The following is a 26866-nucleotide window of genomic DNA, read 5'->3' on the forward strand; positions in this document are numbered from 1 at the left end:
GGTTCTGGGTGAAGTGATGCACTTTTCCTCTTTCCAGGAACACATGAATACGTTTGAAGTTGACCAGTACTTTAATGTACCCTTCCAAAATGATGAGTTTAACAAAAATCAGCAAATCTTGTGTGAGCATGGAGAGCTATGAAGCAAGTATACTACCTTTAAATAAGCTTTGTGCTATTTAATGTCCTCTTTTATATAAATGGGAGGGACCAGTCAGCATTTGTGCTGCAGCTACAAGTGCTAAATAGGATACTCTGAGAGCTGGGTAGGAGGAAAGCTGCAGTGAGACTCCTAAATGACTAAATGGTTTCACGTGTAACTGTTATTGTCATGTAATTAAACTGGTGGTTGTGCTGCAATTATTGGGAATTTGTATTTTGCATATGAGCAAAGCTGTAGAGAAATCATCAATATGATCCATGACCCAAATCCTGTCTATTGTACAACTATTTTATTGTACAACTATTATAAGGACTCTAAGTTGGGTGAAATGTTGTTGAGTTTGTCTTTCTCTATGACCAAGCATCTCCTGCAAAATACAAGCTCCTATCTCCATTTTTTTTACTCTCCTCCAAGCACCTCTTTAAATAGTAGCTTTTTTTAAACTATCCACATACACATTTTTTTGCTATTTTATACATGTGACAGAAAGTAGTATAATTATATATTATTATTAATATATATAATTATATATATTACATATATATTACATTATATATATATAAAAATATAATTATATGTATTACATAGTAATATAATATAGGTTGGTTGTATGCCTTGGCAGATACCAAATGGGCTTCACGTCTTTCCTGCACTCCATCTCCTGACCTTGCCTCTGTTTGAGGAAGGAATCCAGCCCTGCTTGGCATGGCCAATGCTTGTTCCCTCCTCACTCCAGATACTTCCCCTAGCAGGTACCTGCAGTGTGAATCCTGATTTAGCTTGAGGAAACAGTCTGGGAATCTAACCCCACAAAAGGAACGTTCCCTTAAGTTTTTTGCAATCATATTGAGCAGGGAGAGATGCACAAAGCAATTTATGGCCTTAGAGTTAATTTCTCATCACTGACAGGTAAGGTGTAAAGAGCACATGGGTTTTGTTTAGGGGCTGCAGTCATAGGAGTAGTAAAATCCTGGTAGGTGGTAGCAAAGTCTTACACATCATCACAGTGAATAGGAAGTTTTTGAGCTAGACAAAATGCTCTGCTCCCCCATCACCAGCAGGCTGAGATAAATCACTGTCGTTTCTCCCTGTTTGTGTGCTATTAAATGCATTCTCTTACAAGCTAGTAACTCAAAGTGTGTGGTAGTGTCTACAGTGGAAGCCTGTAAGATATTTTCTTTCCTATTGCTCATCGTTCTTTCTCTGTGTCCAGTACACTGTGCTCCTTAGGGCAAGTAAGTGCTGGAGGTGATGCAGGCTTTTTAGGGGGTTACTCTCGAGGGGAAGGTTTAGAGCATATGAGTTTCGTTTGCTTCCCAAGGTATGGGAACAGCGAGTAAGTCTTGTCACCAGGTGGCACCATTAACCTAAGTTATGTTTCAGCTAGGTGAACGCGATGGAGTTTGTGTTCAAAACGAATTGAGTAGAAAGATTGCTCTTTTCACCTTTCTTCACAGTGTAAGTAAAAACACGGCACAGAATGGGCAAAATCCTGCTGTTCACTGGCACATTTCAAATTCTTTCATGCGTTTGCAGTGTTACAATGGGGTGAAGAATATTCCACACTTTGTCTATGGTAAGTAAAGTGTATGCCTATATTTCTCACATATATTTCTCTATAAAACTTATTTCTGCTTATGTATTTTCCAATATACTGCACATGTGGTGCATCAAAAAGCTACATTTCCCTTAGTGAAATCCCAGAACAGGGCCAGGGAATTCTCATATGGAAGTGTTTGTGTCTAAATATCGTTTGAACATTTTTAGGCTATATTCTGTGAACCCAAATAGTAAGAAATCGATTTTCCTTACTTGTGAGTGGCACCACACATGGTGCAGAGCAGATGATATTCCCATCACTGCTTACTGTTCTGAAGTGATGGGAACCTCACTCTGTGTCAGAACCACTGCAGCATGTATCTGCTCATACTACTTTTCTCACTCAAAGGATGGTGTAGCTGTTCTCTGAAGCAATAACAAAACTTTTCCCATAGCAGACATTTAACTAGCATGAGTCAAAAAGTCAGAGTTTCTGTTGATGGGGTTGTGTTCTGTTCTAAATGACTTGTGGTGAGTTTTATCAGCGTGATCCTAAGATGATAAATACTATAGCAGTGACTATAGGGTCACTCTTATAGTGACTTAGGGTCACTATAGGGTGACTCTTGGGTAAACAGCAAATTCTAGTTCATTTTTTGATCAGGTATTAAAGAAATACAAACTGTTATCTAGTTCTTGCTGAATATACCAGAATATTTAAAGTGAGCAGTGATTTAGCTAGCAGCCTCTGGGGTTCTTTAAAGCACTGTTGCAGGATGCAGCTTGTATTTCCTACTTAGCTTATAAAAGCGAGCAGGAAAATGGAGATTTATAGTTAAAAACATTATTTCATTGAATTTTTATTAGAGTGAAGCCATGAAATGGATAGTCTTCATGTGAACTTTGAATCAGAAGGTCACATTAAAACAATAGATTGTTTTATAAAACATATATTTTATAGTATATAAAACATATACTAGAGCATATGCTCTGGTTTCAGCAATTTCTGGGGCATTACTAGGTAGGGACTGTATTGTACTAAACTGCAAGTCATGCTGTGGTTTAAGTCATACATATTTTATGAGTTTTCTTGCCTTTGCTTCTCTGGTCAGCTGTGAAAGTCAATGATTATGCAGTCTTTGTGTCAGCGTCCAGTCCCTGTGTGAGTGGTGGAACAGAGGCACTGGAGTCTCCGTACTCAGATGTATTGAACACCTGAGTGGATGAAGCTCTGAGGATGTAGTTAACCCTGCTGAGCTGGGGTAGGTGGTCTCCAGAGGTGCACTCCAACCTCAAGCACTCCCTCATCCTATGTCTATCAGAACAAAGGTCTTGGCAGAGGGGACTTGTGAGTTTCATTCATTAAGCCAGTGACTCGCCATTATGCCATTAAGCCGGCTACATGTCCCATGTGGAAACTGCAGACTTGTTCTCAGGTAGGCTCCTTGCTCATAAGGATAAGAGCAATATTCAGAGCACTTGGAAAGAACAATTCTTTCAAGGTTTGAATTACCATGCAGGTTTTTAACTGACGTTTACCCATTGCAGCACAATAGGTAATGTAAAGGCCTCTTTATCTTCATCCCCAAACAAAGAAGAAAATGTGCATGTTCAGGTAGTGAACAGAAAGAAGGAAGATTCAGCAATCTGGTATCTTAAAGAAGGAAGTGCCATTCAGCATCTTGTAAAAACAGTGTCAGTTATAAACCATCCTGAATAGACACCTTTCCAAGTGTCGGTGTGCTGACTCGGTGGACATTTTAAATAGCAGCAACAACACTGTTATTACAGTGATGGTCTAAGGAAGAGATTGAGGCAGGATTTGGAGAGACAACAAGATTAAGCAAGCAGAGTTTGGTTTTTGTTTTACAAAAGAATAAATTGACAAAAGTGTGCCTCTTTAATTCTGATTATGTTGGTTTATGTGATAAAGGCAGTCTGAAATCTGAAATGCATCTCTGGTCCAAAAAATGTTATAGTTTTTCATTGTTTGAAGGATCCAAATGGTGCATCAGGTAACAGGAATATCACCCCTGAGTCATGATGTTGCACTTGTCTGTGTTTTCCCAGTTTCTCATACCTATAAATGGGGACATGGCCATGGCAGCAAAAGGGAAATGAAGCTAGTGTGTAGATAAAATTCTGTATCTAGGATGGTGCCTTCAGGAGAATCCTCAGCACCACAAAACATAAATCCTAAATTCCTTGGTGTTATAAACCACTTATAATACTTTAACCCACTTCTTTTCACTGTTTTCCTGTTTCCTCTATTTTTTTCTCTGTATTTTTCCACATCCCTCAGTGTGGGTTTTTTTCATGGTTTAATTTGGTTTGTCCATTTTTTTGGTGTTAAGTTTCCTGTGGTCAGTAGCAAGTAATTGCTTTTGGACAGGGGCATTGTCTGGATTTCCAGCAAGTACCGCAAGGACCCGAATGTTTTCTTGGGTGCGATGCTGCAGGCAGCTGTCTCTGCTTATAGCTGATTCTCTTCCTGACAGCTTTAAATGATTGCTGTTTGCTTGCCTGCAAGCCTTCACTGGAAGTCTTGCACAAGCTGTGATATATCAGGAATACTCTGAGCAAAGCATATGAAGAAAGCAATTTATCCATCACTGTCTTCCAACTCACGACAGCCTTTCAGTGGCTGGTCAGTGGTGAACTGTGGCAGTGGTAATGTCTTTAGAGGGGATTTCAGGTCAGAGTGTCTGTATGATCTATAGACCCCCTGTATGCTTTCCAGAAGTATATCTGCCCATCTACAGATAACCCATGAATAGTTTATAGCTCTTCTTCCATTAGGGGCTTGCATATAGGTTATTATTTATATGTTACTCATCTAAAATGTAGCAGAACTGACAGTTGATTTCTTTAACTGAAATGGAATGGATCTGATTTAAACTAGACATGAATCCAAACAGGGGATTTATAGGAATCCTGATCTGGACGGAATTTCTCATGAGTGATTTTTTTTTTTTTTTTTTGGCAAATAGATCTGAAATAACCAAAATTATTTATAAGTGACATTCATATTGGGCAAGGACTGATGGCTGGAAAAGAATTACGGAATCACATAACACCTCAAGTTGGAAAGGACTCATAAGGATCATCGAGTCCAACTCTCTGCTGCTCACAGGACTATCTAAAACTAAATCATACGACTAAGAGCATCATCCAGACAGTCCTTAATCTCTGTCAGGTTTGGTGCCCTGACCACTAGAAGGAAACATTGCATCCAACAGGATATTTAAAGGCTTTACATCACTACTATGTATATTTTGAAGTTTACTCTGAGACGACTAGACCCAGTATTATTAGTGGAATCTAAAGAAAAAGCCATAGCCACTGGATTATCCTTCGTTTTATATTTTCAACTAGCTTTTCTTTGTCCATTCCTCCATGCTGGACACCCATGCATCCTCCCAGAGTTGTGCCTAGCCCAGATATCAACACAAGTGTGTTAGAATCATAGAACAGTTAGGGTTGGAAAGGACCTTAAGATCATCCAGTTCCAACCCCCTGCCATGGGAAGGGACGCCTCACAATAAAGCACAATCACCCAACTTCATCCAATTCCCCCAGCAGTACTGCTTCAGGGATATTTGAATCCTGATTCTGTCATATCCCTTGGGAAGCTGTGTCTCCTCCTTCCCAAGAAGCGTCTCTGTTCTAACCAGAGGAACTTTCATTTTGTGCACTTTTATTTTGTATTGTACACTGGAGAGCGGCATGTGTGAGGGTTGTTTTAATGCTGAGTGTTTTCTTTTCCAAGTTCCTGTGGGAAAATATAAAGGCATTTTATATATCACTGAACCAGGAAGTGAGCTGACAAATAGATTCCTGTTTGAGGGAATGGAGATACATGTACCCACTTGCTTTCAATATGTGCCACTTGACCAAGCTGCTAAGTGAATAGCACGGGTTTTCCATTCTATGTTCTGAAATTTGAATTTTCAATCATCTCCTTCACTTTAAGTTAATTAATTCAACTTAACTGAATTCCCTACAAGGATGCTGGAGAGGGACTTTTCATCAGGGACTGCAGTGATAGGACAAGGGGTGTTGGGTTCAAACTTAAACAGGGGAAGTTCAGGTTAGATATAAAGAGGAAGTTCTTTAATGTGAGGGTGGTGAGGCACTGGAATGGGTTGCCCAGGGAAGCTGTGAATGCTCCATCCCTGGCAGAGTTCAAGGCCAGGTTGGACAGAGCCTTGAGTGATACGGTTTAGTGTGAGGTGTCCCTGCCCATGGCAGGGGGTTGGAACTGGATGATCTTAAGGCCCTTTCCAACCCAAACCATTCTGTGGTTCTATGAATTCAATCAACTGCTCTATACTTATCCCAAGCAAGATAAAATGCAGCACTGCCTGACTCAGGCTTGTTTATACAATATTTGAAACAGTTGTAAGTTATAAATTTTCATGTTTCTCTGTGTTCTACACACCAGAGATATCCAAGAACTTTCTGGAAGAGCAAACTCCTAGAACTGTTACAGGCAATTTTGTGGCTCTAGTGTCATTGACATTCTGATTCTTAACTGATTAAGAGCCTAAATCAAATTTGAGAAGGATACTGATCACTAAATAATTGTGAAAGCATTTTTCCATGGCTATTAATGACCTCACAATGTAATGTGAGGAAAGAGTCAAGCAGAGAGGAAGGGTAGACAGTCCAGCAAAGGCAGGCTCTAAAGAAGATGCGTAGAAAGATGGGCATAGTGATGTTTTGGCTGTATTTTCACAAGATCCAAATAAATCTAGGCTTATAAATAAGCCAAAGAGTTTTGTCTTCTTCATGGAAGTTAATCACTGTTTTTTTGGTGTTGAGAAGTGAAATTTCAACTCAGATACAGTTGTACACAGCTATTTTCAATGTGGTTACAGAGCGCTGAGGTGGAAGGGACAATGCAAAGTCAGTCTCTGTTCTGCTGGTGGTGTTCCTCCTATCCCTGAAAACTGTGTCCTGACCTCCTGCACATGTTGCACAGTCCCTGGAGCTTGTTCTTCAGAAAACTCCTCTGCATTTGATTCCTTTTGACCAAGAAAGATGTTCTGCCATCCTTAAACTATTAACTTAGGAGATGGAATAGCCAACTCTGTGTGTTTGCACAAGTCCACTTCTTTACAGCCAGAGGCTGTTTTCTTCTTCCCCGTCAGGATGACAGCCTCTTATTTGGTCTCTACCCTACTTGTTTTGTTTTATTCGTAGCTATGCTACAAAATCAAATTTCCCTGAGTTTAGCTCTGTATCACTTGAATGCACAAACCTTTCTGGGTGTAGTTAACAGGGTAGGTCAACTCTGTGACTGAAAATAGATGAATTTGGCATAGGTGCCTGTTTGTCTCTGCATGGGTGCAGGCATCCTGCTGGTGTGGGTGGCTGACATGCTGCCTGGGTAGTAGCCAGGGGCAGGTAAGCATGTTCAGTTTAATAAGTTCCTCTCCATATTGTTAGTGTAACCCTAACTGTGATGTTGATCTTGCCATGCAGGTAGTGAGTGGACAGTTCTATATAAGCTTGGTAACAGGGACCAGATCTGTACGGCTATGGATGCTTTCAGTTCATCGTGTTTGTTTGATTGCTCTTATTTCTTCAGACTTCTCCCAGTACACATTTACTCAAGACATTTTGTTGGTCAATACAGACCTGTGAAGTGAGAGGGGAAAATTTTTTCTATGTGGTTAGTTAGTTCTAACATTCTGACTTGTCATGTTCAGAGGAAATATGTCACTTAAGCATCTCTGGGTTTAGAAGATCTGTCTTTAGCTGAAACACTGGTGATTCTTCCTGAAGAAACCCAGAGGATGAACACAAGTAAGCAGAATAGAAAAATCCTGGGAAATAAGAGGCAGTATTGCTCTTTTCATTCCTGTTGTCTGCTTCTGGAAATTGGTTAGATTAGGATTTAAGTAAGCCTAAAAGACAGGAAATCTGAAAGAAAATGAAATACATCCAAAATTCACTCTTACATTAATGGAACAATACTGAGAGGGAAATCCTGCCAATGGCTGCATCTGTGCCTTTTGCAAGATGGTGATAAAAAAGCAAAAGAAATCTCTTCATTTTCAAGATAGCTTCACAAAGAAAGCAACCAGACATGGAACCATCTCCCATCCAGTGCCAGTGGCTGCTGCGTATGATGTCCTTGGATGCCCTAAAGATTAGGCAGTCTGATCCGCCTGGCTCATGTAACAAAGTCGTTTCTCCATCTACAAAGTTAAGCTCATGGTAAGTGCATCCTTTTATTAAGTTGCACAATATTTTCATAATGAACATATTTTTCTTATGCTATTACACTGAAGCACAGAGTTGTTTGCATCTGCCAGTTTTTATTGAGTTGGTAAGTAAAGGACAGTCTAAAACACAGTGTAAGAAATACATGTTCATGAAGACAATGTATTGTGAAGTGCAAGAGTTGATGTTCCTTTCTTTTCTCTTTCAGCTCTCTGAAAATGAAGAGGAAAAATGGAAAGTAATATTCTGAGAAAATAAATAGGGACATCTGGCTCTTGAGGGGACAGAATTGTGGACCAGTCCTCTCATGTGGCAATGCATTATGAGCAACAGAAAAGGTATCATTTAAAATTACTTCATGTTCTCAGTGTGAGCAGACAGAACGTGTGCCAGTGGGAACTTTACATCCAGTTTTTACTTTCCTAAATTAGAACTCTGTTAAAATAAAACCACCAAAGGCAAAAAAAACCCCCAGATTTAATTTATGACTTCATGTTCTTAACATATTCACCAATCTGGAAGTTTCTCCTGTGGTATTTTTATTCATTTAATCCAATGATTATCTTTGTATGGCAAGCACATTTTCCTTCTCTCTTGAGGTAAAAACACCTCTACTCCCAATTACTAAATCCCAGTTACAGTTCACTTACAGCAGAAAGTCAGAAAATAGGTGAATTTCAGCATCTCAGTCGCCATTCAGTAAGGACCAGATTGGGCAGAGAATAAGGTCACGTTCTGACAGCTGAAAAGGCATCTGATTGTCAGCTGCAACATGTGAAAGATCAGCTCAATGACCTGAAACCAAACAAGTGTTTTTCACTCAATTGCTGTGAAATCTGTATTCATGTTTTGGTCTGGTTCCACAGACATTAAATGAGAGTCTACATTTGTTGTGGCACATAGTCAAAATCTCGTTTGGCCAGCTGGATACCACATGCCTTTCTTGAATTCAGAGAATTACAGAGATCATTAAACTGCTAATTTAAGGCTCATTATACCTGAAGAAAGTGTTTTCCTCTTTTGCTGCTATGCCTTTTTCGATTTTTCTTAATGCAAGCTTAATAACCACCAAGCCTTGTCTTCCCCTTAAAAAGAAACAACTGCTTTTAATCTAATGGAAAACATTCTTGAGAAATCAAAGGTTCTGTCATCCTAAACACATTGTCATCAGCACTGAAGGTTAAGTTTGTTCACATTTGGATTATGAACTAGTGGAGGTGATCAGCACCAAAGTGTTTTGCTTTACTCTAGAGACCAAAGAAGGTGGAACAGTCTTCACTGAGCTTTTCTTGCTGACCTCTCACAAGATGTGGTAAATGCTCCATCCCTGGCAGTGTTCAAGGCCAGGCTGGACAGAGCCTTGGGCGACAATGGCAGGGGGCTGGAACTGGATGATCTTAAGGTCCTTTCCAACCCAAACCATTCTATGATTCTGTGTCTATCCTATATGGCCAATGAATAGTGGTCCATGAGATGTCTGTGTTGACAGTTATCCACAGGCTATCAGGGGGGTACAGCAGCTATTTCTTAAGTTCTTCTATATCTTTTTGTGAAGTATAAGGCTGGCATTTTCTGGATGTTTCTCTGTGCAGGCACATTTATATTTTTACTAGTTTCCCAGCTGAATTTCTGCTCAAACTGGGTTGATGTAGATGAGCAGGAAAGAAGCACACTTCAGAGCACTCCTCATACTCTTATTTACCTCTAGATGTAATAGTGTGTGAAGGACTTCATTACTCTGCAGTGGATTTAGCTTGTGCAACAAAAGGGTCCAATTCTCAGTAATGAAAAAAGTGCACGGTGGGGAGAGTGATATGGAGATTTCGATGTCACATGCAGGCGTTGTTAGTTGTGGGAGCTCAGTAAGAGTCTGAAGACAGGATTGGGATGCATGGAGATGGAGGTTTGTGGTGTAAAGAGGCTCTTTACAAGAGTCTAAAAGGACACTTAAAAAGTTTGTATAAGACTTCTGGTTTAGCTGTGCTCTGTTTTGTCTTTTTGCATGTCAAGCTCTCCTGCTTAGCATGCCATTTTAAGATGCTTCTTTCTTTCTTACAGCGCTTAAAATGTCCCAGTGCCTCAGGTTACATTCCTGGGAGAAGAATGCTCTTGGATAAAGCAAAAATAAAACTGGTTACTTAAGACTAAATGGACTATATAGAAGTGAATATTTCTACAGAAATAAGTGAAGAGATAAAACGCAGACTTATTCTTCTACACCCAGATAAAATCAGAAAGGTCTCTGTCTGCTTTATCTTGCAGACTTGCTCTAAATGCTTTCCTAATGCACACCTGAGTAGTTCTTTTATCTGTGCATGTCTTACATTTCAGGTTTACATGCTCAAAGGGAACCTATTCCTAGCAGAAAGCTTTAGCTTATCAGAACTGATCTTTAGCAACTCCCTGAAAGGATCTGAATGGGTTTAACCTTTACCCTCAGCATATGTACTTCTTTTCCCCTCATACTTATTCATCATATTTTCAGTCATTTAGCTAGAATGAGGGGTCTTAATATCATAGACAAGTGCCGTGTTCTTTAATATCCTAGCTATTCAGCAGCTTGTTGACTTAATAAAGATCACCTTATGTCTGATTCAGTGTCTCTGTCCATGGAAATCTGTGTTTCATATTTGATTAATTGAGCAACCTGGTCTAGTGGAAAGTGTCCCTGCCCATGACAGTGGGATTGGAACTGGATGAGCTTTAAGGTCCCTTCTAACCCAAACCATTCTGTGATTCTATATCGTATTTTATAACTGTGCATCATGATATAAAGTATGCTTAGAATAAATGTGTAAATGATGCAGAGGTATTCAGGTCACTGAAACCAGTTAGGATAGTAATCAAATAATTTAGATAGAATCACAGATTTGGGGTAACTAAGCCTTACTAACTCTTTCTTCTTCTATGAAACAGTAACAGGCAGGAATAAGACTGGGAGAAATTCCTGGGGAAATTCTTTCAGAGTCTTGATAAAGGATACCAGGAACTCAGAATAAAAAGGGCAGAGGGAGAACTCAAAGAAGAAGGCAGGGCTAAAAGGTAAAGGAGATGGCCTGAGGAAATTGAATTCAAAGTGAGCCCACTGAGGGGGAGAAGAAAAAACAGCCAATAAAAGAAAAGGTGAAAAGGGGAAAAGCACAGAAAGTGAAGAGAGAAAAGTCATAAGATTCAAGCTTTGAAGAGGAATTTCCAAGAGAAGGAAAGGAAATGTGCAAGTGAAAGAGGGTCGTGAGAGTGATTGTACAGCGCATCTCAATTTGGGTGATTTATCTTTTTCAGGTTCTTCTCATCTTTATCTGAAAGGAAGCATAACTTTGCAAAGTAAAGATTGAGAGTGAATGGAGCCTCTGTGTATGCATATGTATATGTGTGTGTAAATGATCTAGTTGCCTTTGGATGGGGTGGAATAATAATGGGTAGTGAAGGAGAAGACTATCATCCTGAGACGATATGAATTTTACCAGTGACTGATGGATTTTGAATTCATGATGTCAAGGTAAACTTCATCATTCTGGATTTTGGAGGTCTGCAGTGACCTTCTCTGAATTGGTTGTCTAAGTGTCCTTGTATTATTGGTGGAGAGAAATAACCTTTTTTAAGGTGTGAATCACGCAATCTTCTCCATCCTCTCAGGATGAGATGAAACCTGGCACAGAAGAGTGTGTTTCTCTCCACTGGTTAAAAATCTTGTCTACACCGCTAACTCAGATATAAATCACTACAAAGACTACAGAAGTCTTTCCCTGCAGTGAGCTGAGTCCCATTTGAAAGGCATTATTGCAGAACGGGTGGGTGCCTTAGGCCATTTTGCCACAACCATTAATACATATTCTGCTTTACCAAGTGTCCAAGAATATGAGCAACCTTGAGCAACCTGGTCTAATGGAAGGTGTCCCTGCCCATCGCAGGGGGGGTTGGGTCTTTAAGGTCCCTTCCAGTCCAAACCATTCTGTGATTCAGAGTTTTCATTATATCTGTTCCAAGCTGACTGTGTAAAAGGGAAATACTGTTTTCTCCTCCCCTGAGTCTCTTCCTGCCTTCCCTACTGCCTTTATTCTAACACAGGAGACACATTAGGAATTCCATTTCTGCAGCTCAGCTCAACATAAAGGAGAACTAGGACAGGAGAACTACTGAAGACACTTAGGATAGTATTATGTGATTCCTTTAGCATTTAATAGCATTCCAGGAGGTATGAGATGTACCCATTTGACTGCAGTTGCTGCCAAAACCAGTGACCCATAAGCTCCTGGGTTTAGGAGAACTGCTTCTTAGTGAAAACACTTATTAAATAATACACAAATAGATGATGATTAAAGTTATCGTGGGTGTCTCTATAGCTTGGTATATTTGACTGATAACTTGTTTCAGATACTGCCAGAAACTGGCTGAGCTTCAGAAATGCCAGTTTCCTTCCCCAAAGAGTCTCAATGGGAACACTGTCTGCTTTCCTGAGGAGGTCTTTGGGCCTTCATTGCAGCTCCTTCTTCATTGGACTGCTGGATGTCTGCATAATGAAGGTCAGTGACAAAATAAATAGGAGTAGGGGTACAGGTTGCCCCTCACACACAGTAGGATAGACAAGGATGTCAGTCGGGCTGTATTTTATACCTTATTATATCTGCTACACATTTTAACATCCAGCCCTTCAGAGAAAAATGCATCTTAGTTAGGCACAGATAAGTGAAAGCCAAGGATCTGCATTTGCCTGTGATGGCGTTCTGTGTGTAAATTATTCTGGCTTACATTGCTTGCCTTTAATGCTTCAGAGTTGTTGCTTTTTGTGATGGGTAAAATGCATTTGGCTCTTCCTCAGTGAAACACAGCTTATTTGCAACTGCAGAAAGAAATTGGACATTGCTTCCTCACAAAGCTCCTTGAAATCAGTGATGTCATTTATCATAGTCATAACTGAGTAGCTGGAACATTCAGTCAGAAGGAACCAGGCTGTTCCCCTCCCCTACATTAATATTAATTCATATCATAGAGATTGGATGGCTGCACTAAATCAGTGGGTTCTTGCTTATCTTTCTCCCCATGTGTCAAACTGGACTCTGCCACACACCTTCAGACTGGCAGATCATTTAAATTCATGCCTCGGTTTCCCTATCTTCAAAATAGAGCCCACTTTGCCTACCACCGGTAGTAGTATGGTGGTTATCTGTAAGTAAGGAACTTTCTATCCCGCGAGATGCTTTTGGAGGTATGTTTGCAGCTGTAGGAAGGTTGTTTTTTGGAGAAACCCCTGTCTGAGGAGAGTCAGTGACTGCAGGAACCATGAGGAGGGGGTATGGGAAAAGGTATGATAATAGTGGGGCCTGAAATGGGGATTCAGAGTTGTATCTCAGCCTGAGGTGGTATAAAAACCCATGAACAATCAAAACCATCTGATTGCAAAGTGCTAACATGGTCATTTCTTTCATATTCATAAGGTCAGAATGAAATGCTCTGAGTGAAAGTTGTGAAATCATTCTATTCTATTTGAGATGTAAAAACATGGAGAGGATCAAACTGTTTTATGTGTTGTGTTCAGTACATCATCCAGCGCAGGCAAGGGAAGAGAAGGCAGTCAGGAGTCTTGACAAATTTGTGTGGTTTAATATAACTGGAAATGAAACAGAAAATGGAACAGTTTGAAAAATCAGAGAACAAAATCTAAACCCCATCCAGTTCTGCTTTCAGTCACACGGCAAAATTGCAATGAATTTTTAAGTAAAAGAGACACATTTTCACAACTGCTTTATTTTTTGTTTGAATTTTGCCTTTTTGGTTGATCCTAGAAAAAATTGCTCTTCCTCACAATTTCCCAACTAGCTGTTAGCATTGACAGCCAAGTTTGGGGGTTTTGGTTTCACTGCTTTTTCTCTGAGATAGGTCACAGCTAAATGGGATGTTTGGGCTTATGGAGAGTGTTCCATGTGTGGAAGGAGAATTGCAGAGGAATTCCTTGGTATTGCTAGTGAACCAAGCAGTACTTCTTGAGGTGACTGCTCCCATCCCAGATCCTTCCTTTATCCCACACTTTTGTGACTATACTTCTAGCTCAGTTTGACCATGAGCTCCCACTAACTTTACACCTTGGATCTCTGCTGCCTTTCCATGGACAAGATGATGTTTGACCCTATTGACCTCTTTTGCCCTTCAAACCCTGGGATACGTGCCTGATTTACGATCAGGAATAATCAGCCAGCTACAGTTCCCCAGCTACCTGCCCCTGCTTTATGTAAGAGGCCACACTGAACTTGGGTGAGGTGTAACCTCAATGATTTTTAAGTCACTACTTGGTATGGGTGGGATGCTTCGTCTGTTTTGGGATTGGTGAGAGTAATCTCAATGTCAGCCCTACGTGTCGATATAAATATAGTGAGTCAGTTTTTCCCTCCATGGATATGCTTTTCTGTGCATTTTTAGGCTATACATTTTTTTTCTCAGTGCACGTGTCTTTGAGCTGCTTATTTTCACTCCCTGGTTGGAGCTGGAAATAGTGGAACAAATTCTTTTCACCTCTTCTGGTGATATAAATGCGGAGCAAGTTCCCTAACTGTGGAATTACTTGTCATAGGTAACACTGCGGCCTGCACTTGTATCAGTTCGTACCAGTGTGACCTGCTCCTGTGGTATGTGCTATGCTTTCCTCATCAAATATTTAACATCTCAGCATCAGGTTTTGCTAAATTCTTTATATTCTGCTTATGTGTGTGTGTGCTAATGAATGCTCCACATGTGTGACCCTGGCATTTTCAGTCATACAGAGGACACTGAAAATCTTCTTTAATTATCTTAAGACACTCTGTGATTTGAGGCATTCCACTCATATGCATGCCCCACAGAGATGCAAAGCTCTTTTCAAACCAGTTACTGTACCTTTGCCCTGCTATTGAATTTTGCTTTCTGTGATTGCTTTTTCTTCCCTTCAGCTATCCTCTGTCTTCAGTGAGCCTATTAGCCTTATCCTTACAATTCTGAGTGTATCCTCTGTACTTTGTAAGTCAAGCTGTACATGTAGCAAAGTGGTCATGCTTTCACTCTTTAAATGTCCTTCAGTAATACCTTGTGCTTGTGTTTCCTCTGTGGCACTCACAACAGACTGAAACAAAATACAATGAAGCCTGTGCCAGCATCTTCATTGAGAGATCTTGAAACTTAGACATTGTTGTGGCTTCACCCCAGCCAGCAAATAAGTACCATGCAGGAGGTAGTGGTACCGACTAAGTACCATGCAGAAAGTGGTGATACCAACTAAGTACCATGAAGGAGGTGGTGGTACCAACTCAGTACCATTCAGAAGGTGGTGGTACCAACTAAGTACCATGCAGGAGGTGGTGGTACCAACTCAGTACCATGCAGAAAGTGGTGGTACCAACTAAGTAACATGCAGGAGGTGGTGATACCAACTAAGTACCATGCAGGAGGTGATGGTACCAACTAGGTACCATGCAGGAGGTGGTGGTACCGACAAAGTACCATGCAGGAGGTGGTGGTACCAGGTACCATGCAGCCGCTCCCTCACTCCTTCCTTCTCCCCAGTGTGATGAGGAGCAGAATTGGAAGAAGGTAAAATCCATGGGTTAAAACCAGTTGAATAAGTAAAGCAAAAACTGCACACACAGGCAAAGCAAAACAAGGAATTCTTTCACTGCTTTCCCTTTGTCAGGCCATGGAGCCCTCTCCAGGACAGCAGCATGCCATCACACAGAAGGGTGACCTTGAAAGACAAATGCCATCACTCCCAACATCGACCCTTCCCTTCTTCCCCCAGTTCTATACAGTGAGCATGACGTCCTATGGTCTGAGATATCCCTTGGGTCAGTTGGGATCAGCTGTCCTGGCTGTGTTCTCTCCCAGCTCCTTGTGCATCCCCAGCCCCCCCACCGGTGGGGTTGTCTGAAGAGCAGGAAAGGCCTTGACTCTGTGTAAGAGCTGCTCAGCAACAGCAAAAACATCCCTTTGTGATTAACAGCGTTTTCAGCACAAATCTAAAACACAGCCCCATACCAGCTACTATGAAGGAAATTAACTCTACCCCACCAACCAAACCAGCACAGTGGTAAAATTCATATGTGGGAAGTTTTAATTTATCTGTTTACTTTCTCATAAAAGCAACTGAGAACACTATTAGCCACTATTTAAAATGTCAGCATTTCCCATAACTACCACGCAGTAGTGCCTTGCATTGCCACAGTTTTCCTTTGTATTCAATAATTAAAGCATTCCAGTTGAAGAACGATGGTATCACTTGGCATATGTTGGCTTTTGAACACTTCTTACCTTATCTGTCCTGAGTTGTAAGTGTTTGCCAGCTGATCAGCACTGCCTGCCAGCACCCGTCTTCAGATTGCATTGGACAGATTTGTGCTTCTGTACCATGTCACAGGGAGTGTTTTTCATGTCACACCTTTGTCAGAGCATATGGCTTTGACCCTGACCTTGTTAAACTGGAGGTGCTGTGTTGAGTCAACAGTTTTCAAAGTTGGAATCAGGTTAACAAAGATTTCTAGCAGTGTCATTTACATCTGGGATGATATTTTACTCTATCTGAATGGGTCTTTCAAGAATGCTAATGGTTCTCTGGCTAGTAGTAGACACATTGCTAGTAGTAGGAACATCCCATTGCTTCTTGAAGCTTTCTGTAATCATAGGTTTATTTCTATGACCACTGAAAAGTCCTGCTTTTACATCATACATAGAAGTAACCTGGCCTTTTATAGCCCCAGAATGTTGAGTTAATGAAAATTTCAGCAAATGTGGTTGTGCTATAGGGAAAATTGCTTATGAAGCTCCACTTTGAAATGAGGTAACACGGATGATGAGGCTTGATCAGGTTCAGAAACTGGCATTAGACCACTAATTTGCCCTTCTGGAAGGTCTTAAAAAGCAGAGGATAAAATCTGAGGTTAAATATGCTGGAAGAGCTTTAGTTATGGGGTGAGGTACAGAGCTGAATCCTTTATGAAGTTTACTCTGGGACAAACAAGTGGATCAGCTTTTCCATTCTCCACCTCATCTGAAAAGTGTCGTCTCTGATTACAATGTGCTGCCTTAGGCAGCTCTGTGCTACTTAATCATATAGAAACCATCTCACCACTCCAAGAGCATCTGGAAGCAATGACAAGGGTTGATGGCTTAAAACTTAAACAGAGGACGTTTAGGTTACATATAAGGAAGAAATTCTTCAGTGTGAGGGTGCTGAGGCGCTGGCACAGGGTGCCCAGAGAAGCTGTGGCTGTTCCATCCCTGGCAGTGTTCAAGGCCAGGTTGGACACAGGGGCTTTGAGCAAGCTGCTCTAGTGGAAGGTGTTCCTGCCCATGACAGGGGGTTGGAACTGGATGAGCTTAGGTCCTTTCCAGCTCTATCCATTCTATGATTCTGTGATTCTGTGGTGTGACTCTGCTAGACCTAGTTCAAATGGGATTCCAGAAAGGAGCCACAAACAAGACAGAGCATCTACTGACTTGGCCAGTTAATAATTAAACTACCCAATAATGCACAAACATCTGAGAAACAAACGAGGGACAGTTCTGTGCATTTTTTTGTGCTTTGTTCTTCTATTTTTTGTCATGATAAAGAACTTTAGCATGAAGTAGGAGCTTTAGGCCAGATGCACAAAAATACATAGGCCCCTAGGTGCCACTAATTTCAGCTTAACTCAAGTGGATTTGTGGACCAAATACTTGACATCTTACATATTTACAGCTTCCAGATGTTTTTGCCCTATAAGAAATCATGGTGTGGTATATATTGTCTCATCGCAACCTCATGGGGCCTCAGTGCAGAACGACAAAGACGTTTAGGCGCTTGTATCTGCAGGAAGGCAGCTAGTAGGATCTATAAAATACCTCTGCATACACTGACTTCTGGCAGAATGTGAATTCTGAAGGTTTATATATGCTTTGGTAAATCCCAGTGGCCATATTGCTGGCTTATTTATGTGCCTTCAAAAAATCAGGCCCAAGGATTTCTGGTGTAGCAAGGGTCATAAATCTCTTTGTACAGATATTTCCACATATGTATATGTAATAGTAAATGCCATTGAGCCCTTCACTTTGTTCCAAGTAGATATCAGACCCCATTTGGCCTCATAACTTGGGTCATGTACAAAGCAGGCCTGCTTTTATTCATTCGTAGCTATGATTTGGCTACTTAAAGATGCTAACAAAGAGAATCAGTTCTAAATTCAATTTAATCAGCCCATGGAGATGTTTTTATTGCTGTTTTTGGAAGTGCAAAAAAGCTGGAGTGTTATCTGCTCTAATCATGTGAGTACAGAGTAGGTGAAAAATGCTACTTCTGGGATAAGTAGCTGTGGATTTTGATTAGTAGTGTCTGTCACTCACTGCACAGATACCATAGCACTGGACAACCAGTCAGTGGTCAAGGTAGGGAGCAGCTAGTGAGGGCATAATCATTCTCTTTGGCTAGAAGTGATGCCACCTATCAGAAGAGTTTGCTAACCAAAGTAAGCATTCCCTAAAAGCCTTCTAGTGGAGATGTTGAAGCAATGGTCTTGAGCAAACATATCCTGAGTTTTCATCCACTGTACCCTTTTCCTAAATTTCCTGGCTTTGAAGGATCCATTTTGTGAAGGAAACGTCCAGCCAGGCTCTGTTTAATCTTTTGCTTTGCAATGCTATTGCCAGCTATGACCAACATTTCTTCTCCTGGATTTTCATTGGTGTCAAATACTTCCAGAATTAGAATTTTGTATGTACTAAATTACTTTCACTGGTGTTTATGCAGCATTGTAATAGTAAATACCATTTACTAATGTTATGCAACATTGCTGTATAAACATCTGTAAAGTCATATTTTATGCCTATCATTCTGTAGTCTCATTCTCGTAATCTTAATCACTTTATTCTCTAAGTGTTATTGTTACATGATTATTATTGCTTGTTTTTTTGCCTTTTTCTGGTCAACTAAGTTTTATGCTAAGTTTCCAAGTCGTGCTGAGCCTCCCCTGTCCACAACTCAGTAAACCAATATAACTGGACAGAGCCTTGGATGACACGGTCTAGTGTGAGGTGTCCCTGCCCATGGCAGAGGGGTTGGAACTGGATGATCTTAAGGTTCTTTCCAACCCTAACTATTCCATGATCCTATAAGTGTTCCCCTTGCCATGATGCCTGCAGCACACTGCACTTACTGTTAAGTTATGGTTTCAGCAGTATGGAGGACTCTTGTGCATTCGTATGTGTGTGTTTGTGCTCTCTCTTTCTGTATTACCTAATAGGCCCAATAGGTAGTGTCAGGCTTAAAATAAAACAAATATTAGGCTTTACTTTTCTGCCTAAAAAATGAAAATAAACTTGATTAAATGTTACCTCATTTAAGATTGGGCTCCTGCCACCAAATGTTCAAGCAGAACACCCAGTAAGACTAAGCAAAGTTCTGTGCGTGTGCTTTAGAAGCAGAAGCTCCATTTTCCCCTTTTGTTCAATCTCTCTGTCTGGCAGCTGCTCTTTATTTGGTAACTTCTAAAAGTTTAATTAAGGCACAGGTGACTTATCTTTTAGACCATCTATGAAAAAATAGTATGTCCTAAGAACATCCAGGTTCATTTGTCTGGCTATACTATTTTTACATTCTTTTGTACAGAGCTTCTCAACCAAGTGTTCGGTCAACCAGTAATTCTTTGGTCAAAATCTATGGGTAAATTTCCTGTGCTTGTTGCAAGTCTTTCCAATTACTCTGCACATTTTCTTTGCTGAAATGTCAAGTTTAAAATAAGCCCATTGCCTGCCTTTCCTTCCCTCTGCCTTAGAAATTTGGCTCTGAAAAGCAGCACCCGTCAATAGATTGAGCTAGAGGTGAAGTGCCAAGAGCTTGCAAAGTCTGCTTTTGGCACAGCCAGGTCCTCCTGTGTGCAGATAGGAGCAAGGCCCTTCTCCACACTGAGCTTTGAAGGAGCCTCAGGCCAGGCTGGAAATTTGCAGATATGGTTTTGTCCTTTTACTTAATTGCATCCACGTTTTGAAGCCCGTAGTGAATATTGGCTTGACTGGCAGCGATAATCAAAGAGCTGAAAACCTCTCATTTGTGTCTGCATCTACAAAGCTGCACCTGCAAAGGCGTCTATACAGAGGTTTTTGCAGTTCCCAGCGCCACATGAAAGAAACAAAACCACTTTTAAAAATAAGCTTTACAAGATGTCTCTCTGATGTAAATGGGGGGTACAAAGAGGCACCAATTGAGCAGAGATATTGTGAAGATTGCACGGTTAAATATTTAAAGATCTTTGAAAGCATCTGTAATTATGTTCAGTAAGTGCAGCCTAAATGTTTTTCTTAATACAAACAGGGAGCAGAAACTCAAAGTAGTTGTGTGTCACCTTCTTACAAAGCCGCTTTCATTGCTCCTACTGTATCTTAGAGATACTGCATGTCTAGTTTTTCCCAGGAAGGATCCCTGTTTCCCTTCTATTATTTATGACCTTTGAAGAATAATTGATGGTAAATGTCTCTGTTAGTTCCTGTTTATTGAGGTTACCAATTTGGAAGTGATTAATAAAAGATGTTCTACTTTAGTGAATAATATATTGCTATAAATTCATTTTCTCACTCCCTTGAGCTCTTCATTATTCTTTGCCATTGCTTCTTAGTTAAGCTAAATTGTTTACCTGGACTTTCTAGAGCAATGGTTATCGATACATGGGTCAGAGGGGGTTGGCATGGTACCCAAAGCAGTTTGCAATGGCAGTCTCTTCACAAGCCAGAAATGTCAAGCCTTGTATTTCATGTCTCACTCTTAAAACTTTTCATCTTTTCTTTCTTCCTGTCTCAAAGCAGACTGGAAACCAACATTTTTTGTCTTGGTCCATCAGACAAACTTATTGATGTGTGCCCTGCAGTGTCCTTTTCTCTTGTCCCTTCTAAACAAGTTGCATTAACAGTTCAATACAAACAGTTCAGCTGTGAGATTATCTTGTGATTGTTTGTACCATGTGTCTAAGCATAACTCTTCCAATGTTCCTCATCATCCAGGCAATGCACACATAAAGCCTTGTGGTTATTTCCTTTCTATAGTATCATTTGCTTTTTCTTCCTTTTTATGTTTTCTGATAGAAATTGCACACTGTATTATTCCCTTTGTATTAAAATCCACTTCCTAGAAGTTTGTATTCTACATTCATTTAATAAGAGCTGGGTCTTGTATTCCCCTCCCTCTATACAAAATTGGAACAATATGGTTTTCAGGAGTTCAAATGCAACTCTGTCAGAGGCAGTGATACATCCCACTTAGATGAAAACGTGTTCACTTCTTAGGAAAGACTACATGTGAAGTTTTAATCTTTGTAAAATTCGAAGAAGCTGTTCCAGGAAACATCGTTTTGTTTTGTCACTTATTATTTGCTTACTGGATTGACATCTTGCTACAGCTCTTGGAGACTTATTGGAACTGTAATAGGGTTTACAAGGCTACCACATTTAAGTCTTCCTGTTGCACTGATGAGAAAAGAAAAGGTAAGATCTGCTCCTTCAGGGATGTTCAGCAAATCTTTCATAGGAACCTTTAAAACAGGCGTGATCTCATGATCGATAACCAGAGTGAATTCCAGTGGTTTGTAGTTTTTAATGGTTCAGATCTAGGGCCCCCGACAGCACAAGAAGATAATCAGTGGGTTGCTGCACCTCTGCTGTGGAGCCAGGCTGAGAGGGCTGGGCTGGTTCAGCTTGGACAAGAGAAGGCTCCTTAAGGACAGACCTTAGAGCAGCTCCAGTACCTAAAGGGGCTACAAGAAAGCTGGAGATGGGCTTTGGACAAGGGCCTGTAGGGACAGGCCAAGGGGAATGGCTTTAACCTGACAGAGGGGAGACTGAGATGAGCTCGTAGGCAGAAGCTCTTCCCTGTGAGGGTGCTGAGGCGCTGGCACAGGGTACCCAGAGAAGCTGTGGCTGCCCCATCCCTGTCAGTGTTCAAGGCCAGGTTGGCCACAGGGGCTTGGAGCAAGCTGCTCTAGTGGAAGGTGTCCCTGCCTGCGGCAGGGGTTGGAACTGGATGAGCTTTAAAGTCCTTTCCAACCCAAACGATTCTGTGATTTATTCTATGTTGTCCACACCACTGAATCAAAACTGGCAATAATCCAGCAAGTGCTGGCAGAGAAACTAAAGATGAAGTTGTCTTATAAAGTGGTGTCTACTGTTCTAAATCTTTGTCTCTTAATCAATGCTAACAGACATTGCTAAGGCAGCGTATGGAAAGTTAATCCACTTACTGTCTGATATATTCTGTGGATAAACAAGATTAATAGTACAATTTGTCCTGGATTCTCAGAGTACAGAGAAAGTACATTTGTATCGCGGGACGGGAACAGCGGAGTTATGAGAAACACAGAGATTGCAGCAAGATGCAGTATCCTCCTACTGTGGGAAAGAGCAGCAGAAAAGGATTCTTGAAGAAAACCCCCACCCTTCTGTTACTTGGCAGTGCTTGATTTTAGGTGGAGCTGTTGCTCAGGGAAAGCTTCTTAATTCAATGTAGTCTGGATAGGAAAATATCTTGCTTTGTCCCACTGGTTTGATTAGCTTTTAAACCTTGAAGTTCTTATCATTCTTTGCAGAATGATGAACTCTTAGGGGGAAAAGCTTCCTTTTAACACACAGTCTTATAATTGTTAAACTTTCCTCTGTAATGCAGTGTGGCATTAATTTGGCACTTCAGACATTTAACTCATGATGCCAACTTAGTCTATTTAGCTGGAGTATGTCAATATTGTATCTGAGCATGCTCAATGCTAATGATTTTGTCAGTAACAGACTGTTAATGATGTTATTGTAAAACTCCTTTTGATGTTAATTTGGCCAAGGTTTCTTCACAGATTCCATAGGAACAAAGAGGCCTCTGGGTGTTCTTATGGTATTATGGGGAGCTCTGCTCAGAAGGGTTGTTCTGGAGGAAGACGGCATTGTGTGTTGTGTGTGTGACTGTAGTCCTAGAAAGAAGGTGTTACCAGGCAGGTTGGCTTGACAGTTTTTCTGACAGGCAGCTGTGCTGCTGTCACCCAGTCTTCTCCCTTCTAAGATTTATCAGGTTCTCAAAGTGAGTGTTGAGTTTGCAAGATGGGGTGGCTACAATGATGTGAAACAGCATTGCATAGCAGCTTTTGTTCATCTTGGGTCAAATACAGTTGCTTTCAGAGCAGGCTGATTGACAGGCACAGAGAGACAGAAAATGTTCCCTCCTCCATCAGTGGACTTGCCTTTCTTAGAGAAGAAGCACCTCTTTTCCATGGCACGCTTGAATGCCATGGAGATACGTCTATCCCATGACTTTCTTTCAGGAAGAGAAAATATGAGGTTGTAATCCATCTCCACCATGAAACGAGGTTCAGATAGAATGGGAAAAGAGCAATGGCTGCAGTCCTTTACTCTCACAGCCTTGCAGGAGCTTCCCAGCACTCAGCCCCATTCCCAAGCTTGTATGCCTGCTAAATGATGTGGTGCTTTAGAATGGCAATGGGCTTAGCAGTTACTGTCTGAACGTGGCTCTTGAGGACGAGAAATGAATAATGTAAATGGGAACTGGCAGCAACAAAAATTAAGGGTGTTATCTTTGTTCTCCTGGTGCCATTGATTTCCAGGTCTATTGGTTAGAGGAGAGTGTGCAGAAAAATGTATATTGCTTTCCAAATGATTGTTGAAGGTCTAAGAAGGAGGCAGAAGAATCTGCTTTTCATTAGAGCTGTTTTAAAATGGCAGAACTCTTCCTTTATTAACTTATGAGCTATACCAATCTGTGTAAATGTGATTTCTTTTTCCCCTCAATCAAGTTTCCTGTTTTAATTGATAGTCTATAAAGTTATCTTTGAAGCAAACTCAGACTTTTATCCAGTCAATTTTCAGGATGAATTAGTATGTATCAAAGTTTCATTAGGAAGCAAGCATTCTTCAGCTGTATAAGTCAAGGCAATCTTAAGGTCCTTTCCAACTCTAACTATTCTATGATTCTATGATTCTGTAATAGCACTGGGCAAGATGTTCTCAGTACCCTGTGAGATTTAGTTACCATTAGTAAGTACAGTGTGCGTGGGTTTGACAAGGTCTCCTATTTAGTATTTTTCATATATTGAATACCTAATGAATGGCTTTTATGTACATAAAAGAATAAAATATTGTGCTTAATTTTCAATGTACTTATCATATTCATTCTTTGACAGGTTCTTCTACTCTGCTATTTTTCACAGTTCAGCTTCAGTCATCAGCCTGCACTGCAGGACCGTTACTGGCCACTCCAGTTTGCTGCATCACTCGTACCGTGCCACTTTTCAACATCCAGGAGAGCTCAATGCTTCTGCTATAAAGAATGGGGACATAAAGACCAGCCTGCATATTTGTGTCCTTCAAGTATATCCACTTGAGGAAAAAGCTGTATGCTATTGGATAAGGTCCTGAAACACAATTTAAAGGCATCAGCAGCAGAAAAAAAAAGAATCCTGAAGTGAGAAAAAGACGTGCTTCTTGAGCATGATTCATTTTAATCATGGAGCTGTATAGAAGCAGACATTGATATGATGAAGTTGACGTGTGACAGAATAGCATATGGACTTCCATCAATAAGTCAGCTCCATCGTCCCTCAGTCATCACTACTGTCTTAGTAAACCATAATTTTTAGGGAATTGCTCAGCATGTGTATGAGCTTTCCCAGTCCTAAATTCTTTTTAGCTTCATATTTCTTCTGGAATGAAAATTGGAGACAGTGTAGCCCATAAGTTGCTGTGAAGGCATCGAGGCAGCATCCCTCACTTTTAGGGGACTGGTGTGGTGGTATGCAGGAACCTAATGTTCTATGCAATTTATGATTTTCCTCTTTATTGAGGAAATAATTCTGTTTGTTTGCAGGTTTATGAACTTGCAGACTTGAATGAACAGTACTGAAAGCCAGAAATCACTTTATATCGGCTGTTCCGTCTTAAATGAAGAAATGTTATATATTGTTAACACTCTGATCTCCAAGAGTTTGTGAAAAAGGAATGGTTTTTGAGATCAAATGTCATTTTAAAATGTTGAATATTAATCATTAAAATTTCTTTCTTTAAAAAAAGTAAAGTATCAGTTTTGTGAATTACTTATTTTCTGACAGACACCAGGGACACTGCTGTGGTGTGTTTGTTGGAGGAGGAATACCTTGATCACAAGCATAATGAAGTGACTTGGTCTGTCGTTAGATGGATACTTCGAGCTTGTTTGTACATATCTAACTTCTTCCAAGTGAAAAGTCTTGCCTGAAATGTAGGGTATTCTGTATATAACTATTGCACACATGCCCATGTGCTTACACCGGCAGGAAAACTGGCCTGCTGTAATCTCTGTGTCCACAGGATAACTGAAACTTTCATCCTTCATTGTTCCTGGTGATGCAGAGGCTGGAGCAGGAGCCTATAAGCCGTTGGTTCAGTTCTCAGAGACCTGCTGACGTATTTTGAGCATGACCTCAGCAGGGCAGGTAATGACTGTATGCTGTTTTCCAGCCTGCCATAAGAGGTGGATAGCATCTATATTACTAGCACACTGTGGGATTTCATCCAGCCATATTGTGTACTGCGCTGAGATTTTTCATCTGAAGGTGGTAGCACTATTTCTTCCAATTTCCAATTCACCTGTGCTGCAAAGTAAGTAGGAGCTTCTTGAGATCACAGTTAATTCCCTGAAATGGCTATTTTTCTCTTGACTGAGATTTAGTGAATCACTGACTGATAGCCAGAGGGTTTTGTGAGGGGGTTGTCTTAATAGTGTACAGATCTAGAAGAATTGTTTGCATCTTTGCCAGCCAGCAGTAGACTAGATGTATTCCATGTCTTTTTATTCAGGTTTTCATAGCAGAATTTAAAGCCTAAAATTGAAACTTGCTTTATTTCACTCAAATCTGAGAGAAAGACCTGTCACAAGCTGCTACACTTGGTGAGGTAGGCGGCTTTTTCCCCAGGGAAAGGGAGCTGTTTTCTTTATCACAATGAAGGAGGGACAGAATTTAGCAACTACCCAATGTAAAAGCCTTTGGTAAAATAGGAGCACCATTATTTCTGTTCATTTTGACAACAGGAGGGTCGGTGCTGTAACATCTGTATAAGAGTTAGGCTTTTAGGCTGGTTTATTACAGGAAGAAGAGTCTACTTTACTAAGATGTGTGTTTTTAACCTTCCTCTCTGCCCCTGCAAATGAAGCTATACATACTGACAGTTTAAAATAGCTAATTATCTATCTTTTAAATTACATAATAACTTTCATATAGACCCTAAAATGGACTATTTTGAATGTGCACTGAGGCAATTAGTTGAAGACAGTCAGTATCCTTAATCATAGTTCTGTCTTTATTAGTTTCTAGCCTCATGCTGAATATATTGAAATCCTAATAGCTTTAGAGACAATGAAGTAATGCTTTTCCCTGTAGATGGGGTCCTTGGAGCTGATGAGCAGGTTTGAATCCTTGTGGAGGCTTGTAAAACCAGCAAGTATCAGAGATGGGAACATGAGTTATTTTGCTTCTTACAGGGGATTTCCATTAGTTCTTCCTGGTCAAGATGCTCTGTGTGAAGGGACCTTACCTTTAAGTACAAGATCCCCGAGATGATAAATCGTGATCTGTAGGCAAAAGCAGTTTGTAACTGAGTGTTAATGTTGCAATAATTAATGTGACTAATCTAGCCAGTCTTAAATCTGCTGCTTAGAACGGCAGGATAACTTAGACAACCCTGTCCGCCTATAAGGTGGGCTCAACCCTTTAGCCTCAACGAGACTCTGCATTGAAGGATGCAGATTTCCGGTGTCTGTTTTCTCCCAAGGGAAGGGACTGGAGGGCAACAGTCACTATTGTTTGGGTTATTACACTCAAAGTCTTGTTTATGGGCCAAGGGGAAGCACACATTTTATTGTAAGTAAGGCCATTGTTACTATAAATGAAATCTTAATCAAATCATTATTAGGCTTGATTTAACT

General features: G+C 40.6%; 2 protein-coding genes and 1 long non-coding RNA gene across 18 annotated transcripts in view; 2 read left to right on the forward strand and 1 right to left on the reverse strand.

Moving 5' to 3' along the window:
• Nucleotides 1-26866, reverse strand: part of TMEM126A (transmembrane protein 126A) — a 187755-nt gene that overhangs the window by 42898 nt on the left and 117991 nt on the right. The gene's annotated exons all lie outside the window — the stretch shown is intronic.
• The window catches only part of DLG2 (discs large MAGUK scaffold protein 2), a 1002605-nt gene that overhangs the window by 35285 nt on the left and 940454 nt on the right, over nt 1-26866 (forward strand). The gene's annotated exons all lie outside the window — the stretch shown is intronic.
• Nucleotides 1052-24968, forward strand: LOC133206979 (uncharacterized). The gene is made up of 5 exons (XR_009723913.1): nt 1052-1738; nt 2814-2963; nt 7769-7926; nt 8141-8270; nt 24090-24968. It is a non-coding gene; the product is annotated as an uncharacterized LOC133206979 (long non-coding RNA).

The sequence above is a fragment of the Neopsephotus bourkii genome, unplaced genomic scaffold (genome assembly GCF_033783945.1).
Source record: "Neopsephotus bourkii isolate Nb327-2 ecotype Australia unplaced genomic scaffold, CSIRO-AGI_Nbou_v1 NB_1825, whole genome shotgun sequence".
Classification (NCBI taxonomy): Eukaryota; Metazoa; Chordata; class Aves; order Psittaciformes; family Psittacidae; genus Neopsephotus; species Neopsephotus bourkii.